Genomic DNA, 12,936 nt, shown 5'->3' on the forward strand with positions numbered 1-12,936 from the left:
GGAAAATTCCTTGTCCTCCCTAACAGGTCCCAGCTTTGGTCAAACCCTTAGGACTTGGGAGTATCACCAAGTTTTAAGTGTGTCTGGGAAAGCTGTGGATGCTTAGCTTGTGTTTCCTGCCGCATTCCTGTCTTCAGTGCAGACTAAGACCAGGGCCTCTGGTCTCCACACGCAGGAGAGGAACAGCCTGGGGCAGGTGCCCTGCCCTCTTAGATTCTCCTACTTGGGTCTCCCATAAACGGAGGGGAACGTTTTCTCTGACGAGCCTTTTTTCTCCCATAGGCGCACAGCTTTAGTTTCTGGAGGACTAGGGCGGATTTCTTAAGGGTAGAGTCTTTCATAGATTTACATCTTGCAGCAACTTACACAAGAGAGTGGGAGCTTCAGGCTCACCAGACCCCAAGAAGTCCCCCTTCCCCGCTGAAACTGACATATATTGCAACCTCCCAGGTGTCAGGAGGAGGGTTTCCAAGTGGTCCCGTGCATGCTGCCTCTGAAGAGTCCCTCTAATGGGAAGCAAATCACAGTGTTGCTCAGGCCAGACAGAGGTCACCGCTTTTCTGGGCAGCCTTGTGCACAGAGCTGGGGAACTGGCCTTTCAAGTTCCCCCAGACCTTGTTTTTTAGATCTTTGGCTCAGGAGCGGATGCAAATCTCAGCCGGTGGCGCCATGATTAATGCACCTCTAAGGGTCAGCCAGTACTGCATCTATCTATTTCTACTCCTAAATTTCCTTCACTAACAATGAGAATTCTGGGCAGATTATGAAATCTGAGGGTCTCTTTAACTTACTCCCCATATTAATGTGCTTCAGGTAATCCTGATTTTCTAAACTGCATGCATGCATGGTGTCTTGTCTGATGGGCCCTTGCAAGAGTCCCCCAAGTCATGTTATGGAAGCAGAGATCTTTTGTCCCTTTGCTGTTGAGTGGCTAGAACTCCAGTCCTGACAGTTGTCCACATCGCTAGAGACTCCTTTGACTGTTGTCAGGCCTGCTACTAAGACATCCCTGAAGGCTTTGCAACCCAATGTAATTCCTTATTTCAGAGGTAAAGATAAAGGATGTATAGTGGTGCTTGGGATTCAATGTTGTCCCTTCAGGTGGCCCTGGAATAAGAATCTAGACATAAGCGGGCTACACTGTTTACGCTTGGTCAAGAATATGACAGCTCAGAAACTGTAAGGACCAAACTTGAGGTGATAGTTCTTTCTAGCCAGGGTCCCTCCGTTTTGACATGCCGGAAGCCAGATCTCCAAATCTGGTGTAGATTTGTCAGCAAAGTTAATGAAGCCAGCCCCATTCAATTGGTCACACAATCTGACAGCATTGCTGCACTCATCTCACTCGACCTTCTGCTCTAATAGTCTGCAGATCCAGAAAAATCTCACTGGACCTTTCAAACACAGCCATCTCGATCTGCAGTCACTCACATTTTGCTATCAGTGCCCTTTATGGCTTGCTCATCCCTAATCCAAGGTTTGACTTGTTTGATAATGAATCAAACCAGGGAGTAGGAGGAGAATGAGAATGAGAATGAGACTCAAGCAAAATTGGGTCTGAAGGTTTTTTGTGCCGTGTCTTCAGGTGATGATCATGGTGAGGAACACCGGTGCTTGCTCTAGTGAGCTGCTTTACGTTAGCTAAGAGGTGCGCCAACCTCTGGGCATTGACTTTTGCAGAACCCACCTGTGCTCACTACAGGAAAGGGCCCTGGGAAGCTGCTGGAGGAAATCTGATTCAGGTGTCCCAGGACCATGGCTCCTAACGCAACGTGGCTGGGAGTGTGAGGAGACAAGGTGGTGCCTGGAGGATGCAGTTCCAGGCAGTGACCCTGAAACTCTGCCTTCATGTGTCTTCAATATTTTCATTTTTGACTTATGTGCCTTTTTTTTTTTTTTTAAAGATTTTATTTTTTTCTTTTTCCTTCCCAAAGCCCCCCGGTACATAGTTGTATATTCTTTGTTGTGGGTCCTTCTTGTTGTGGCATGTGGGATGCTGCCTCAGCATGGTTTGATGAGCAGTGCCATGTCCGCTCCCAGGATTTGAACCAACAAAACACTGGGCCGCCTGCAGCGGAGCGCGCAAACTTAACCACTCGGCCACGGGGCCAGCCCCAACTCATGTGCCTTTTTAATGTCCAAGCTAGCTTCCAGGTGACTGCTGTAACAATTCATGTGTGCTAGGTAAATTAAAGCATTATTATTTGGGAAACCTTGATATTGGATTAAAAATTCATTAATTTTATTGCAAGAAATTTTAATATTACATTTGTCAATTGAAAAACGTCATTATCGGTTAAAAGTCCTGTCAGTTGTGGATTTTTAATAATTGGCATGAGTGAGCAAAGTGTCTCATTGACCAGGAACATAAAAAATTTCAATAATTCAAGAATCAAGGATTTCAAGAAATTATTATTAAAAGTTTTGATAAAATATTATAGATGTTTCAAGCATAAAATCTATAGTAGTGTTACATCTAGGGGAGCAAGCTCAGGTTTCTCATGAAAATTTTGCAAAGATTTGTTTGGAAGTTTTATAGAACTTCAATGTTTAATATATTCCTTAATATTTTATATTTTTATAATTTTATAATGCAAATGAAATATAGTGAAGTGTTTTCTATGTAATTCTTTTGTTTACTCGAGCGTGCTGTGCAGCTATTACCAAATTCTCTTGGTGCCGTGACATGGGAGGGGAAGCATTGCCCTACAGGAACAGCAGTACGTGTGCCCCAGGAAGCTAAGACATTACACCACTCCTTGTGATTGCGAAGAATGGGAAGCCCTTTAAATACCCACTAATGTGGAAATGTAGTGAAGCCATACTAAAGAATATTATGCAGCAGGTGAAAGAATGTGTTAGATCACTAAGTTCTAACAGAAAGATCTCTAAGAAGTATTATGAAATCAAAATGAGGACATGGCATTTTACTAATGCTGATAGGAGACATATATTTATAATAAATAATATAATCTGTGATAGCTTTGCTTTTTACAAATAGGTTGTATTAATGCATTTCTTATGTAATTGAAATTCAATTTATCTTGAAAAAGTATTATGATAAAATATAGTAAAATAGGAGAGTGGTCTTAATTTTCTTTTGAAAATTTCATAAAATTACCAAGTTTTGTATAAGAGACATGACCTGAACAACACTAAATTCTGCACATTCTATATAAATGATTATATGTTGAGGCTCAGTGATGACTATAGACAGTCCTCCCTCCACGTGGTGCAGAGCAGATTAAATTAATTAAATCTGCCCCCCCCAAATAAACTAATCAGAGATGTCTTTCCCTATAGAGTTGTAGACAAAACTTGATGCCTGCTGTAAAGTATTTCAGAAATGGATTTACCTGCTATGTTGGTCAGGACTGACGTGCCAGAACGTGAAAACAATCCTTGGCGTAAGTAAGTCTTCTGCAGTCTGCGCGGCACCAGCAAGTTCAGCATCAAAAGCATTCTCAAACCTGGCCACATTCTCCTTTTTCCCAGTCCCAACAGCTCGATCCCAGTTAGGGAAATTAGGCAGAGGACAGTTATCCTCGCCAAAGTACTGATAGTTTGAAACCAAGCCATGGTTAGCACCCCTCGAGTATTCAGAAGTCCAGACAACCAGAAAGTAGCTGAAGCTGGACGTCTTTTTGGTAGCTGTGGATCTGGGCACCTGGCATAGAAAGGCTGAATTATATAGGTAGACAGTAACAAGGTCTGATAGCTATTCCTAAGGGATAAACAGAAAGTTTGATCCAAAGACTGAAGAAAGAAACAGAGACCTTTTGAGGAAATAATAGGGCTCTCCACTCCTGGGAGGTCGTCCCCACCCCTGCGTGACTGAGAGTGGCGATGACAGTCACTATGGCACAAGCAGCCCAAATGCTCAGGGAGACAGCTACATTCAATGAGGAGTATTTTAATACCCCTTTAGGAGACTCAAAGATTCCTGCCCCTATATGGCACTAAATAACATATTTCCAGGGAAGAATCCTATTACCCTCAGGAGTTGCATGCTTTTTCCTTTTTCCTTCTGTTTTAGTCCTGAAAAAATAATTTGATATTTGTATATGGATTGCTAATTTTTATACATTCCCCCCATGATTCTTCTGTAACGTGCTTTCTTGATTTAGCCATCATCCTTAAGGCAATAATAAGCATTTTATTATTGCACTTAACTTTGTTCTAAAAATGATTAACTTGTGAATTGTTCTAAGATTTTGTGAACTCTTTTTAAGGCCACAGTTAAAATGTTTCATGTGTTAATTATTTAGAAATTCAAATATGCCTGGTGATGGTTGCATGACATTGCAAGTGTAATTAATGCCACTGAGTTGGTCAAAATGGCAAATTTTATACTATATCTATTTTACCACAAGCTAAAAAAATTAATAATGTAATATATACAAAAAGCCATCCAGTCATACACTTTAATTGGGTGAGTTGTAGGATATGTGAATTATATCTCAATAAATCCGCCTTTGAAAAATCGCATATACCACTGAACAAGTTAGTCACAGCTGATTGAGAAAGGAAGACTTAAGTTTTGGGCAGAGAACTCTCCTTTGGAGGTATGGCATTGATACTATGTAACTCTAAGCTAATATTTTAAAAACTGTATTTCAAAGGAACTGTAGTTTAATGTAAAAAATGTAAATTTTGTATTTAAGTGGGCCAAGGTTTGAATCCCACATCTGCCACTTAGTAGCTACATGATTTTTAGTAAGTTGTCTTATTTCTTAGAATCCGTATTTCCTGATTCATATGTAAAATGAGGATAATAATTTCATTTGATCATAGAGTCATTTCCACAGAACTGATTAAGTAACCTGTGGGAAACACCCACTGGAGTACCTGACCTGTCAGGGCTTAATAATTGCCCTTGTGTGTACTGCTACCTAACAAATTGCCCCAAAAGTCAGTGACTTAAAACAACAGTATTCTCTCATAGTTGCTGTGGGCTGGAATGTGGGTGCTGCGTCCTTTGGCTCTGGGTCTCTCATGAGGCTGCAATCAGCTATCAGCTGGAGCCGCAGTCATCTCAAGGCTCCTCTGGGGAAGGATCCACTTCCAAGCTCACTCACATGGTTGTTGGCTAGATTCAGTTTCTTACAGGCTCTTGGACTAAGGGCCTCAGTCCATCATGAGCTATTAGCTAGAGGCCTTCCTTGGTTCTTTCTATGTGGGCCTCCTCATAAGGCAGGTGACAATGTGGCATCTTTCTTGATCCACCAGAGAGAGAAAGTGCTAACGGGACAGAAGTCACAGTCTCTTGTAATATAACCTTGGAAGTGACATCCTTTCCCCTTTGCTGTATTCTGTTCTCTAGAAACAAGTCACAAGTTCCACCCACAATCAAGGGGAGGGGATTACCTTACAGCATGAATACCAGGAGGCAGAGATCATTGGGGGACATTATCAGTATCAGTTAGGTTGTATATAATGAAATTTCGTTGGGGAAGCACTCATTCTTTTATTATAATTAGGTATCAATATTGCTCCTGTGGATAGATATAAACCAATCTATTAATAGATATATTTAGGAGCTTCCAGTTCCGGGATAAAATCTTGAGTCTAATAACACAATATCCAAATGTCCAGGACACAACAGAAAATCCTTCACCATACCAAGAACCTGGGAAATCTCACATTGAACAAAAAAGACAATCAGCAGACAACAATACTGAGATGGCACAGATATTGGAATTATCTGGCAAAGATTTTAAAGTAGCCATCGTAAAAATTCTTCAAAAAGCAAGTGCAAACATACTTCAAAGAAATGAAAAAATAGAAAGACCCAGCAGAGAAATAAAATATATAAAGAGAAACGAAATGGAAATTTTAGAACTGAAAAAATATAATAAATTAAAAGCTCAATGGATGGGTTCAACAGCAGAGTGGAGAACACAGGGAAAGAATCAGTGAACTTGAAAATAGAACAATAGAAATTATCCAATGTGGAATGTAGAGAGAAAATGAACTGAAAAAAAAAAAAGTATAGAGACTCAGTGATTTTTGTGGGCCTATAACAAAAAGTCTAATATTTGTGTCATTAGAGTTCCAGAGAAGAGGACAAAAAGAGTGTTCTCGAAAAATATTCAAAGAAACAATGGTTGAAAATTTCCCGACTTTGGTAAAAGATATAAATCTACAGATGTAAGAAGCTGAATGAGTTCTAAACATGATAAATCCAAAGAAATCCATGCCAAGAAACATCATAACCAAACTTCTAAACACCAAAGGAGCCAAAGATAAAGACAAAAATATCAGAATTCTGCAGGACAAATGACTCCTCACCTTTAAAGCAAAACCAATTTGAATAAATGTATTTAGGCCTCTCCTGTCTCTAAATCACATGTGCAGCTCGTGACACTATGTAGGTATCAATACATCCAACATATTTTTTTTACTAATTCATATATTCATTCATTTATTATTTGTTTGTAGCAGGATAAAGTATAAAGAAATTAACTTATGATTTGTTTTTGTTTTGGTGTGTTCATTTTATTCAGGAAATATTTGTTGAGCACCTACTGTGTGCAAAACTCAAAGTTGACAAAGACCTTTTATATTGTAGTCAGGGCAGACGGAATCACTTTGGCATCCTAGTCAAGGGGAAGAGAAGTAAACACACAAGAAAGACAAATATATAATATGTCAGACGGGGATGACTGATGAATGGTGGTAGTGGTGGTGGTAATGACAGTGTTTGTGTGCAATGAAAGGGTTAACAGTTAATAGGTAATATTTTCTCCAAACACAGGGACACTTGCAGAAAGTTTTACCCTTAGTTGGACTTGCAGCAATTAGAGATAAATGAGTGTCTTCCTGGTGTTTCTGTTTACTGATTCCTGATCCTAGGATGTTCCTAGCATGCTGTAGCTGGCTGTCTGGATTATTTCTTGTACAATTTGTAGTTTTTAGATTAAAGCTTCACTCAAGAAAGGGATCTGGGTATGGACCACTCCAAGTACACAGGACTAGCAAGTATCTAAGCTTGGGGACAAGAATACTGGCATTGGAGATTTGAAGCGATTGGATTCTTGATATATTTTGAAAGTGGACCCTACAGAATTTGCTGATGCATTAGATGTGGGGTTGTGAGAGGTTGACAGGAATGAGAATGACCAAGGTATGTGGGCCTGGCAGCTAGAAGAATGGAGGCGCCTTTATAGTGCTCTATTGTTTGATGTATCTATTTGCCTTTGATGAGCATTTTTTTGCTATTAAATTCAATGCAGCAGTGACATTGTTCACAATTTCTTCTTAGACACGTTTGAGTTCCTCTAGGATGCTCATAAGAGTGGGATTGCTGGTTCACACAGTACTGCTGCTTCATTAGTTCCCAGTTTCACATCTTTGCCAACACTTAGTATTGTCAGGCTTAAAGTTCTTGCTGATCTGATGGATGTGAAATTATATCTCAGAAACATATTAGACCTTTGCCCATATTGTACTTGTTTGTTCTATTTTCTGTATTTCCATCTTTTGTTTCTCTCTCCGTGTTTCTATCCAGATATTTTATTTTGGTGTATCTTGATGTGTTAATGTGGAACTCTTGTTACCGTTCCAAGTGGTTTCTTCATCTCAAGCCTTAGTAAATTTCATTATTACCCGCCCGATGGATCAAAACTACATCCAAATGTCTTTAACACTTTTCTTCACTCCCTAAATCCAGTCCATCACCAAGCTCTCCCGCTTCTACTTCCAAACATCCATATCCGATCACGTCTCCCATTCTACTACAAATATCTGGTCTGAGCCACTCTCATTTTTCTTTAGATAATGAGAAAAAGCTTTTCACTCATTTTCCTGCTTTAGCTACTGTCTTTCCCCAATTAATTCTCTGAAACTATTTAGTATTTATAGTAAAATCTTAATGTCATTTTATTTACTTATTTTTGGTTAAATTTAGGCCTAGGTATGCTATGTTTATTTTCACTTGTAAATTCTGTCTTTTAAACATTTTCTTACTGTTTGATACCAGTTTATAATTGATCTTAGAGTCAACTTTATTGCTTAATAATTATTTTCTTAATAATTCTAAAATATTGATAATCATTTAGTTTGTAGATAATGACAGTTTTGGAGTTACTTTTCCTTTTCCTTTATTTTTTTTAAATCATTTTATGTCTATGACCCACCTCATGGAGAAAAATGTACAAGAATGGTCATAGATGTATTATTTGTCATCACAAAAATTTTAAAGCCATGTATATGTTATCAATAGGGGAATGAAAATATAAATTTTACTAAATTCACACAATGCAGAATCACAAAGTAGTCAATTATGAATGAACTAGAGATCTCAGTGTTAATATGTGTATAGTTAAAAAATGTAAAATTGAACAAAATTGTAAGTTGCGCTGTGTATAGTCTATATATAGTGTGAAACTGTATAATGTTAAAATATTAAAAATGAGTGCCATATATTATTTATGAATACATACATATGTAAAAAATATAGTGATATTCAAGATAGGGGTTCCCTCTGGGGGTAAGTGAGGGAAATGAGAAGGGAGGTACGCACTGACTCTTCAACAATATTGCTAGTGTTTAATTTCTTAAGTTGAGTGTTTATGATGTTTTTTATATTATTCTTCATATTTAAAAAAAAAGTTTGAATATTACTTTAATCCTCAGATCATACTCCCTGCTTACAATTCTCCAGTGGTTTCCTGTTGCCCTTAGAATAAAGTATCAACATAACACGGTCTATGAGGGTCCACATGACCCGTTTCCTGACTGACTCTTCAGTCTCCTCCACTCCTCTCTCCTCTCCTTCAGGAAACTTTGCTTACTCTATGCTTCAAATCCTCCACCAATTCCTAGCTTTCTTGCCTTAAGCAAGTTACTTCATGTCTGTTTGCTCATGTGTAAAATGTAGATAATAAAAGTACCTGTCTCATTGGGTTGTTGTGAGGATTAAGTGTATTAGGACATAAAAAGTCCTTGGAACTGTACCTGGCATACAGTAAACGCTTGGTAAATATTAAGAAGATCATTGTTACTATAAACATCACTGATGACATAATTTGATCATGAAGGACGTTTCAGAGGAAGTGATAGTTAAACTGAGAACTTAAGAGGCAGAGACTGGCAGGGAGGAGGATTCCAGGCAGAAGAAAGAGCCTCTGCAAAGCCTCTTAGGTGAAAACAACCTGGTGTCCTCAAGAATCGAAAGGTAGGCATCGTGGCTGTGAATGAAGGGGCAAGCGACAGGGGTGGGGATCAAGTAGGGTCTTTTAGTTTATACCTTACAAAGTTGTGTAATGATGGGTGCTTTATTCTACTGTGCCTCAGGTGGGTCTTGAGTCGGGTAGTGAACCCTGGGATGGTGCATAACGATCCTTATCTCCCGGTATTCACACTCTTGCGTAGCTGCCTCCCATATTGTGCTACTACTAGTGTTGGTCTGTGTGACGATAGAATACAGAAGAGATAATATGTCAGTTATAAGATTATGTTATAAAAGGCAGCAAAGCTTCTGTCCACCCTCCCTTCCCATTCTCTCAGTCTCTCTCTCTCTCTTTCTCTCTTTTTCAGATTACTTGCTCTGGGGCAGCCATTGGCCATGTCATGAGGAAGCTTTATGGGGAGACCCACCTGGTGAGGAAGTAAAGCCTCTTGTTGAAAGCATGTGAGTAGGCCATCTTGGAAGAGGACCTTCTAGCCTCAGTTGAGCCTTCTGATGGCTGTAGTCCTGGCCCACATATTGACTGCAATCGTGATGTTCTCAGATTTAGACCCTCCCAGCTAATGCTTTCTCAAATTCATAGCCAACAGAAAATATGAGATAATAAATACTCCCTGTTTTAAATCACTAAATTTTGAGGGTAGTTTGTTATACAGTAATAGCGAATATACCTAGCATTGCTACACTAGGAATCTCAATAAAGCCAGGGCAAAGGGGATGGGGTCTGCTGAAGGCAATGAAGTAATGGCTATGGGAAGGAATAAATTAGAGGTCCCATCAGGTGCCAGGAAGTATCTCTGGACTTAAGTAACAGCAGGATGTATTTGGATCTTCCTCGCTGGTGAATTGAAGATAGAGAATACATTCCTGTTTTTGCTCCTATTGCCTCAGGAACTGGGCAGGCCAGAACACTATCATTCTTAGCAGTTAGTGACACCTTGTTAAACCTCTTCCTACTTCAGATGTCAAGGCTTGGAAAGTGACCAGGGAAATGATTGGTCATGCTGTGTTATGGTCCAGGTAAATTAGTTTTGTCCAACTGTGGTGTTCCTGTCTACTTGAAGTTGTGGAATCAATAGAGTACTAATCTTTAAAAGTCAAATGTTTGCATTTTTCTTATTCTGTGGACTCTCCAAAAAAAGATAAAGGCATATATTAATACTTCATGCCTATCTATGCTAAGGTGTTTCCAGGAATTACTTCGTTTAATCTTTATTCCAATTGTTCTTATTATTATTCTCATTTTAGGGATGGGTAAATAGGCTCAGAGAACTTCCATAACTTGTCAAATGTCCACGTACCATGTCGGGCCCAAGATTCAAAGCTAGGTCTTTTGATTCTAAATTTCGTGCTTTAAACCGTTGCTCTATCCTGCATCCTCATAGTAGCTAAAAACCCTTTCCCAGTAAGTGGCAAGATGGAAAGTTAATATGCATCATTTGACCTGCTTTTCTTTCAGACTTTAAAGTTATTTGTCTAAAAGTGAACTTTTGCAAAATTACTTCCATCCTGTTCCAATCATTATACTTTTAGATCTTTCAGATGCCTGGTTTCATCTCGATGGTCTCCAGTCAATAGGTAGCACAATAATTACACAGATCGTAATTTCAGGTGGTTGAACGCTAAAAGCGGCAGTGGGACGTATTCCTTTCGTTCAGTTGTGTCTTGATTGTTGGTTGGTGGTAGAAACAAAAGGACTGGCTCTAAGTTTCTGCTGAGCAAATGTCATATTTGCTTCAATGAGGATGAATTTAAAGGGAATACCAGAATCTTCATTGCCAATTCAGAGGCTTTGGGCTTGTTTAGATGGTTCCCGCTTTCACCTCTTTGTCTATAAATGCATAAATCTTTACAGTATTGGGGTCTCCTTCTCTGGAGTAGAACCCCGGTACCACGCCAGGCTTAAGAACATCTATTCACGGGATGTTAAGAGTCTGCAAGCTAGGGCAATAATTAGAAGAACGAGGATAAATGGAAGACTGAGAGAAGGTCCTTGGGCAGGACTTGCCTTTAAGCGTTGGAGCCATTTGTTCTTCCTCCGTCTGTCTACTTGAATTCTTGGCTCCTAAAGCCCTTGTCGCTGTTTCTCAATGTGGATCCTACTCCAAGAGTGAGAATACCCCATACCTTGATTTGAGATCTTTCTCTTTGGACCTGGGCCTTATCCATTAATCCCCCAGAAGGATCATCAGACATATGCCCCGGTATGTATATTGAAAAGGTGGAGAATGCCACGTAATATTAACCTTACCAACATGGGGTACTTAGTGACTGTTATCCCTGAATTCTAGAAGGACCACAGTAAATGAATTCCTCCTTTGTGCTATGGGACTATGGACATCACCTATGAATGAGAGATTCAGGTCGTGATGATTATTTTGGCTTTGTTTTCTTGCCTACTCTTTGGCTGGGGGCTTCCACTTGTCCTGATTGAGGATGGCTGTGTGGACACTTCTCCATGGAAAGGATGGGCCAGCTTCTTGTGGATGGGATGAAAGACTTTGATCAGGGAAGGACATATTACACACCTGGGCCATGCCCCTTTCAAGATACTTTAAAGGCACATCTCCTTTTTTAAATCAGCGATGAGATCTGGGGGTGACGGGCAGGGGGAAGCATGGAGTATTAAACTAGCATTTGTATTGGGACTAGTTTGGGTTTGCTCACGCCTACTGGATTGACACCTTAACTGCCCAGCTCAGTCTTTCTTCACAGTCCAGCGATCCCTACTCTTTCCTATCTTCTCTATAAAAATGTGAGGTGCAGGCCATTACGTCCCCCTCCTAGAGTGGCACTCTCGGCGCATCCAGCCCCACCTGTCCCGTGCACAGCCAAACATGTCTTCCTGGGCTGTCCAGAATCTGCAAGGCCATCTGTAATCTGCCAGCTTTGTGCCTGGAAGTTATTCTGAGCCTGCAACGTGTCATAAGAAGTGTTTTCCTTTGACTTGTGGTCTACAAACCAGACTCCTTAGTTATCATTATAAAATATCAAAATTTTAACTCAGAGGCCTGGATGCTAGAACATTTCAATCAACTTTCAAACAGAATGTAGACTATTTACCCTTCAGATACCTGCTATTTGTGAATTTCTTTGCCAGACTCATTTTCCAAAAACCTCACTGAGACAACATTTGAAAGGAAGACATGGGCTCTGATTTATTAATCATTCGCTAGGTAATCACGAGACTCTCCATGTATTATTCCTGAAGCAAGCCAGTCCAAGCATATGTGCTAGATCCAATTTTGTCCTCAATTGTCCATAGGTTTTTCGCAGGCTAGGTTTTCTTTTTTTTTTTAAAGATCGGCACCTGAGCTAACAACTGTTGCCAATCTATTTTTTTTAATTTCTGCTTTTTCTCCCTAAATCCCCTCAGTACATAGTTGTATATTTTAATCGTGGGTCCTTCTAGTTGTGTCCCGTGGGACGCAGCCTCAACGTGGCCTGATGAGTGGTGCCATGTCCTTGCCCAGGATCCGAACCAGTGAAACCCTGGGCCGCCGCAGCAGAGCGCACAAACTTAACCACTCAGCCATGGGGCCAGCCCCTCTCAGCCTAGGTTTGCTGATACCTATTTGCTTTCTCTAGGATTAACTTTAATCTTGTATTGATTCTTTCAATGCTCTCACTGAAAGTGGGTTGAAATTATGTTTAGAATAGTGACGTCATGTCAGTAGTGACCAGTGTGATAAATACAAATGGGTCCATTTATGTTGACAGTAGTAGAGTCATATTGATAAGGGCAA

At 39.9% G+C, this 12,936-nt stretch overlaps 1 pseudogene; it reads right to left on the reverse strand.

Moving 5' to 3' along the window:
• LOC123290025 (solute carrier family 7 member 12-like) overlaps window positions 1-4,009 on the reverse strand; it is a 37,811-nt pseudogene extending 33,802 nt beyond the window's left edge.
• Between the last annotated feature and the right edge of the window lie 8,927 nt (window positions 4,010-12,936).

The sequence above is a fragment of the Equus asinus genome, chromosome 12 (genome assembly GCF_041296235.1).
Source record: "Equus asinus isolate D_3611 breed Donkey chromosome 12, EquAss-T2T_v2, whole genome shotgun sequence".
Taxonomy (NCBI): domain Eukaryota; kingdom Metazoa; phylum Chordata; class Mammalia; order Perissodactyla; family Equidae; genus Equus; species Equus asinus.